This window comes from Phyllostomus discolor, chromosome 1, assembly GCF_004126475.2.
Source record: "Phyllostomus discolor isolate MPI-MPIP mPhyDis1 chromosome 1, mPhyDis1.pri.v3, whole genome shotgun sequence".
Lineage (NCBI taxonomy): Eukaryota > Metazoa > Chordata > Mammalia > Chiroptera > Phyllostomidae > Phyllostomus > Phyllostomus discolor.
Genome location: NC_040903.2, coordinates 197,075,441 through 197,082,256, shown reverse-complemented (window position 1 = coordinate 197,082,256; position 6,816 = coordinate 197,075,441).

Below are 6,816 nucleotides of genomic sequence, written 5' to 3'. Positions count from 1 at the left end.
TCAGATCTGATTCCATGATTCAGTGACTTCACAAATGTTATTGTTTATGGCAAGGCTAGAGTGGGTAGTGAGTACGCCATCAAAACATGTTCATTAATGTAATGAAAAATGTTAAGTAAATAACAGATGGCACACAGGTCTGGCAAAAGCCATGAGAATGGTATTCAAATGGCTGAGGTTAGGGAAACCCTGTCCCAGCTACCCATTCTTACGAGTCTCCTCCCTAAACAAATGGAGGGGAGAAATTTGAGACTGTAAATTCTGTTCTCCAGTCTGTAGCAGAACTCATTCATAAAGACCACCATTCTTTTTAACTCCAGATATCACTGCAAGTCTACAGGGCTCTGCAGTGTTGTGGAGAGAACACCAGAACCTGCGGGTTACCACGTGCCAAGACTGGATCAGCTCATCAGCAGGACCAAAGGGTAGGGTAGGGAGGAGGAACTGCAAAATGAGTCTGGCTCCAGGGAACTGTGTATATTCCACATGGAGCCATAAGTTTAGAAATAGCAGACTTGGGTGTGTTTGTTGTGGGAGATCCAGTACTCTAGGGAAAGGGAAGATAAGAGTCCAGGATTATTCCCCTCACAGGGAAAGTTGGCCAAGTCATCTCCCAAGAATTCCTATCAAAAGCCACAAGCTCCAGACACACTAACAAAGTCAGAGGACAACGAGGAGCCACCCTGCCTCTCTGTCCTTGTTTACATCCCTCTGACCTCGGAAGAGATACCGCAGATACCCAACTCTAAATGTAATGAGTACAAATTGCAACGACTCCAAATATATACCTTGATAACGCTTAACTGCAACAGCAGAGAGATAAGACAAGAAACTGGACTAGAGGACATTTAGAAAAAAGGGTCTAATGGTTTCCAATGTCTGCCTACAGGTCAGTGTCCAGCTGGCTCCAGAATAATCAGCTATCTGGGGGCTGGGTGTGGGTGTGTTTTTAAAATTGTTTCCAGCTTTATTGAGATATAATTGACATATAATTGTGTAAATTTAAGGAGTACAACACGTTGATTTGATATGCTTATACACTGCAAAATGATTACTGCCATAGGATGGGTGTGTGTTTAAAATTACAGATTCCCAGTCGCCGCCCAGAGAGCATGCTGGTTCGGGTCGGAGATGGACATTCGGGACTGGCGTTTTTAACAGGTTGTCCCAGTGGTTGCAAAGGTCTAGTCTGCAAACGACTTTCTGCATCCTCGTGCCTCAGGTCTAGTTGTTTCCCCTCGTTCCCCATCGGCCCAGGCCAGTTCACCCCTTCCACGCTGGTTGACTCCAACCGCTTGCTAACCCATCTCCTTCCTGCCACTTTCTTTCTTTAAACACTTTAGAGACAAACCACTGGCTCTGAAGGACAAGAAGACCATACAGCGTCCCCAAAGAGCATTACCTCTTGGGGGAAAAGTCATGTAACTTCTCAAAACGGCAGTTTTCCTCATCTTTAATAAATATGCCCACATGACTGGGCTGTTGAAAAAAATAAAACGAAACTATTGATTCAAGCACCTGTGATGTGTGATCTAAGTTAATCGCATTTCTACGCCCAGAAGCATCCAGGGCTGCTGGAGCAGACATGTCTCGTCCTTCTCCACGGGCAGCATCTCTTCCTCCGGAAACTGTCTCCCTTCCCCTGTTCTGCAAGCTTCTGGGGGACGCCCAATTGCAGACCCTCTGAGGCCGGCACATGACTTAAGCTAAGCCAATCAGACTGTCTCCTGGGAATCTGAATGTTGAGTGGGGATCCTGGGATGAAAGGTTTGAAGTTTTTTATTTTTTTCAATTCTACAACTAGTTTATTAACTATTCTGTGCTTGCTTTCTTTATCTTTTGAGAGGTTTGAAATTGAGTCGTGAGTTCGTCCTCCGGAGATCCCCTCTTGCCTGGCCAGTTCTTTTAATTCTGTAAACTCCCCAGCATCCTTCGAACAGATCGCCCCCTTTTGCTTCTCAGTTAACCCAGAACTGGCTCCTATTTTCTAAAACCAAGAAACCCTAGCTTGGATTTTCTAAAACCAAGAAGCCCTGACAGCTCCCCACCGTCTGCAGAACGAAGCCTACAAGCTCGCCTAGTACAGATCGTCCACGTTGTGTTCGTATCTCACTCCACAGCCCCTCCCTGAGTAAGCTGGAGCCGCTGAGTAACAATCCCATGACAGCCAGTTATTGGGCTGTTTGCTTTTTACGGCAAGGAGGGTGTCTAACTCATCTCTGTCCCATGCAAAAGGCTTAATGTATTTGATCAGATTTAATTAAGAACGAGCTCTGACATTTAAAAGAAGAAAAGGCATTCTGTGGTTCAGAGAGGAAATGCTTCCCAGAGTCTAGCATTAAAAAGAATCTGGTGGGATAAAGTAAGTTCTGGGGAGACCTTAAAAAGTATATTACTAAGGGTATGTTCTATTCCTCTGGCTAGAAATTAGGTTCCAAAGTTTAAGGCAGGGGGCCCAAACGAACTAGCCCACTAATGGTCAGTGAACCCAAATTCCTCTGTGTTTACACACTATAACCCTCTGGGTTACGCATTTTAGTGTCCAGAAAGATTATTTGTGCCCTCGGGGCATCCTGATAACCCGGGAAATCTTACTCACAAGTATTCAGTTCTGGGAACTCTAATCAAGTAGAAGAGTGAACATTCTTAACTGATCACAATAAAAATTAGGAAACAAGGTTGATTTAAACTGATCTGGTAACAGACTACTAGTAAATTCTCTTTCCTTTCCTCCCCTGTCCTGCTTCCTCTGTTATTAGCTCTAGTCACCATTAGCCATTGCTCTCTGGGTCTCCTGAAGATTTTTTTTTTAATTCCCTGATAGTGGAGAGAGGTAACAATTAAGGCGATTTCCCCTTCAGGAGTGTTCAAATATGATTCAATGAACAAGGCAGCCTTGGAGTCCAATGAACTTGGATGTATACCCTGCAAGGGCACTTGTTTGTAGTTTAACTTCTAGCAAGTTATTTCCCTTCTCTAGGTCTCAGTTTCTTTATCTGTAGGATGGGATGATAACGTTGAACCCCATCGATTCCCATTCTGTTGGACCATGGCAGCTACAGATCATTGGAATTTTGCAAACAGTGAGCTGCTACGAGGACCGAGTGCCTGAAAAGCCCTGGACGGGTGCCTGGCACTGAGTCAGCGTCCAGAACTCTTCCCTCCCCGCTTTCCCTCGCGCACCGTAGCCCTCTTCCCCGACACCATCTGGCGGTTTCCGCACCAGACCTCGAGTCCGATTCTGTACAGGTGTATGTGCATCAAAACATGCCATTTTTAAAAGAGGCTCTTTATTTATTTAGTATAGATTTTATTTCTTTATTTTTAGAGAGAGGGGCAGGGAAGGAGAAAGAGGAAGGGAAGAGAGGCAACCAACCCGGGGGTGGTTGCTTCTCACACACCCCAGGCCTGTGCCCTGCCTGGGATCACACCGCCGACCCTCTAGTTCGCAGGCTGGCAGTCAACCCACCGAGCCACACCAGCCAGGGCTGGAAACATACCATTTTAATATATAAACATATATTAGGTACACATTCACTCATTTGCTCAGCAAACAGTTATTGAGAATCCATTTGTGCTAGCGCTGCCACAAACCAGTTTAGACAGGTTCCGGTTCTCAGGGATCTCACTTTCCAGCTAGGGGAGTGTTCCTGGGGGTGCGAGAAGGCGGCGCCACGTGGGGGAGGAGCGCCTCGTGGACGCGGCAGGTGAGGGAGGCTTCTCTGAAAAGGGGACCCATGAGGCCCAGAGGGTGAGGAGAAGCCACCCCCGAGCCAGGCTGGGGAAGTGCACCCCAGAAGAAGACACAGCAAGTGTGGAGCCCCAGGGCAGGAGGAGACCGGTGTGCCTGAAGAACAGGGAGCATCCAGAGCCAGGAGGGGCAGGGTGAGAGGGAATGGGGGTCCCCCGCTGGCCACTGTGAGGGGCCGGGATTGTAATGTGACACTCTGGAGATGCTGAAGCGAGAAAGGGATGGCGATCTGATTTATATGGTAAAAGCATGGCTCTGGCCGCTGTGTCCCAGAGGGGACTGCCAGGAGCCGGGATGGAAGCGAGTCTCTGTGGCTGCCACACCCACCTCCGACCAGATGTGTGGACTCCCGGAGTGAGAAAGCCAGTGGCGCCTGGGGAAGGCTCCTCGTCCCCACCTGCACCGTGCAGTCACCTGGGGGCACTGTTAGCAAAGTTCCAAGGATCCACAGCCGCCACCAAAGGCCAAGAGAATCAGAATCTCATACAGGAGGGCCAGGCTAATGGGATTTTTGTTTTACAAAACTTCCTGGGATATTTTATATGCGTTCAGAACTGAGAATCACTATGTGTGGGTGAACTGTCCAGGACCCGAGCTCTGGCTGCTGCCTGAGACACGTTTCTGGGGTCCGACATCCTGTTACAACTGTCTTTTTCGGGGTGAGCTGAAACGAGCCACTTGGGTGGCTTCCCTGCATCCTCAGTGTCCTGGCCCCAACCAGCAACTCTCCCTTTTCTGCTCAAGTGGCCCCTCCCTTCTCCCCCATTGACACACCCAAGGTAAATCTCAGCAAAAGGGAGTGAAGGAACCCAGAAACAGGAAACCTGGACAGAGAAGGAATTGTCGGGCTCCTGGGAATTACCCCACCCTCCTGCAGGGTGCCACCTAAAAGGCTCCTGCACACACACAGGGGCGCTGCGTGTGCTGCTCAGACTCGGCCCGAAGTCCCCAGGGGGTGATCTGACGGCTCCTCTCCCACCCAGTCCACACGGAGAATTCGAGAACTGGAAGAAACTTGAGCATCAGTAGTTTCATTCTAATTTAACCATGGGTTGGCAGGGGAGGGAGCCAGGCACTAAATATAATCAGTCTTGTTATTTCTGAGGCATTCCTAGAAGCTTGGGAGTGGGGAGGAGAACTTGACACCCACGTGCTGGCAGGCTGTATTCTGTAGTTCACAGTCCTCACAAAAAGCTCCGTAAAACAGATGCTGTTATTCTCATTTAGAGTTTAGGCAACCGAGGTACAAAGAGGTAAAGTAACTTCACCACGGTCCGGCCGAGGTTCCGTTCACCATGGCGCTGTGTCCTCTTGGCGTCCTTTTCCAGAGTCTTCCTTCAGTGGAGGAATGGTCAGCATCACCCTCCCCATGTTACCCTGTTTGAGATCAGGCAGGTGCCTGAGCCAGCTCCCTAATTTTTGCTACTCCTTGTCCATCACTCTGTCCTCCCAGCCCCCACACCAAGTGCTCTCCCCCAGCGCCCAGCCCCTCTGGCCCTCCACTCCTATTCCTCCCCCAGGTTTCCTACAAACCCACGCCAGAGCGCGAGGCAGCCATAATATATTAAGAAAGAACCAAATGTGGAGGTTTAAAGGCTGTCCTTTTTCACTTGCATATTTTGATGAAGGGGTGGAGGGAGGGAACTGTTTTAACCCCTGTGGTTTGACCTGTGACGGTTTCACCTGTCACTGTGATTTTGCATACTGATTCCTCAACAGGGAGAATGTTCCCAACTACTCCAGGCCTTCTGCGATCTCTCCTTTGTGGGCTGTGTCTCCAGAGTTAGCACGTAGCTAGGAAATCAACTCATCCTGTAACACGGACATGCTATGACTAACCATGGCCACCACCCCACATCTGTGTTCCTCAGCACGCTGACTGATTGGTGACCCTGTTGTTTGCCGGGACCACTCAGTTTATACCTGAAAAGTGGCACCACACCCACTCCTAGACCTGAAAAGAGCAGGGAATAGAGAAAGAAGCCATTCTTCACAGCATTTTGCTCTCAAGGCAGAAATCAGTCCCTGGAGGAAGCTGCCCTCGTAACCTTGTTCCTCTTCCACCTGAACAAGCCTGCTCCAGCTCCTGGAGACCCTGCCTCCCTCCGCCACCCCTCCCCCAGTAACTCAGGTGCTCTGTCAGGCTGGGCAGATCTCAGGTAATTCCCACAGCAAGCTAGGCAGCATTACTCTTATTTTACAGCTAATGAAACTCAGGATCAGAGTTTCAAGGGTAACTTGTTCCAAGGTACAGAGAGTTCGTGAAGAGCAGGTTGCTGGCCACAAAGCATCAGGGCCTCTGCTCCTCACGTCTGTGCTTCTGTCTCAGCCAGGTTCAAGGCTCCTCAAGGTGGAGGCCAGGTTTGGCATCCCAGAGGTCTTAGCCTGCAGCAAAGGCTCAGTGAGTGTTTGCTCAGTGAATTGCCAGAGGAAGTTTACCCTGATTACCTATTGTGTGAGAAGCAGTCTGGGGCAAAGAGGAAGTGTTTGTGCAGTGATAAGGCCTGCGTGCGCACCGCACCAGTTGGTGGTCCAGTGCCCTGGGCAGGGGCGGACGTGAAGTGGGACAGTGGACTGCAGAATGGCTCAGGGCTAGAGGCTCCCCCTGCCCCCCACCCCACCCCACCCCAACAGGGGTTGAGGGAAAGGTTAGGGGAGGATGGGAGCAGCACCTAAGGGCTGGCTGGTTGCTGGCTTCCCTGGCCTCCAGGCGTCCTTCCCGAAAGAGCCCCAGGCCTGAAGGAAGAGGAAGGGAGGCTCTCAGTGGACACAAGGGCCGCCTGGGCGCCATGGGAGAAACCCTGCGTGTGAGGTCGGGATTTGGGTTTGGGGCACCCTGGGGACAGATGTAGGATTTGAAGGAGCTCCCCAGGAAGATGAAAGAGAAGCGTGGTTTGATTCAATACCTCAGAAAAGAGGACATCTTCTTGAAGGGTCCCACACCAAGAAGGCAAAGCATGGGAAAGCATGGTGTGAAAGGTCCAGAAAAGATGGAACCTGGTGTGGGAAAGCTGTGGGAGGGGACGTTTTTAGGATGTTGTTTCAGAGAGTTGGCCGGGCCTGAC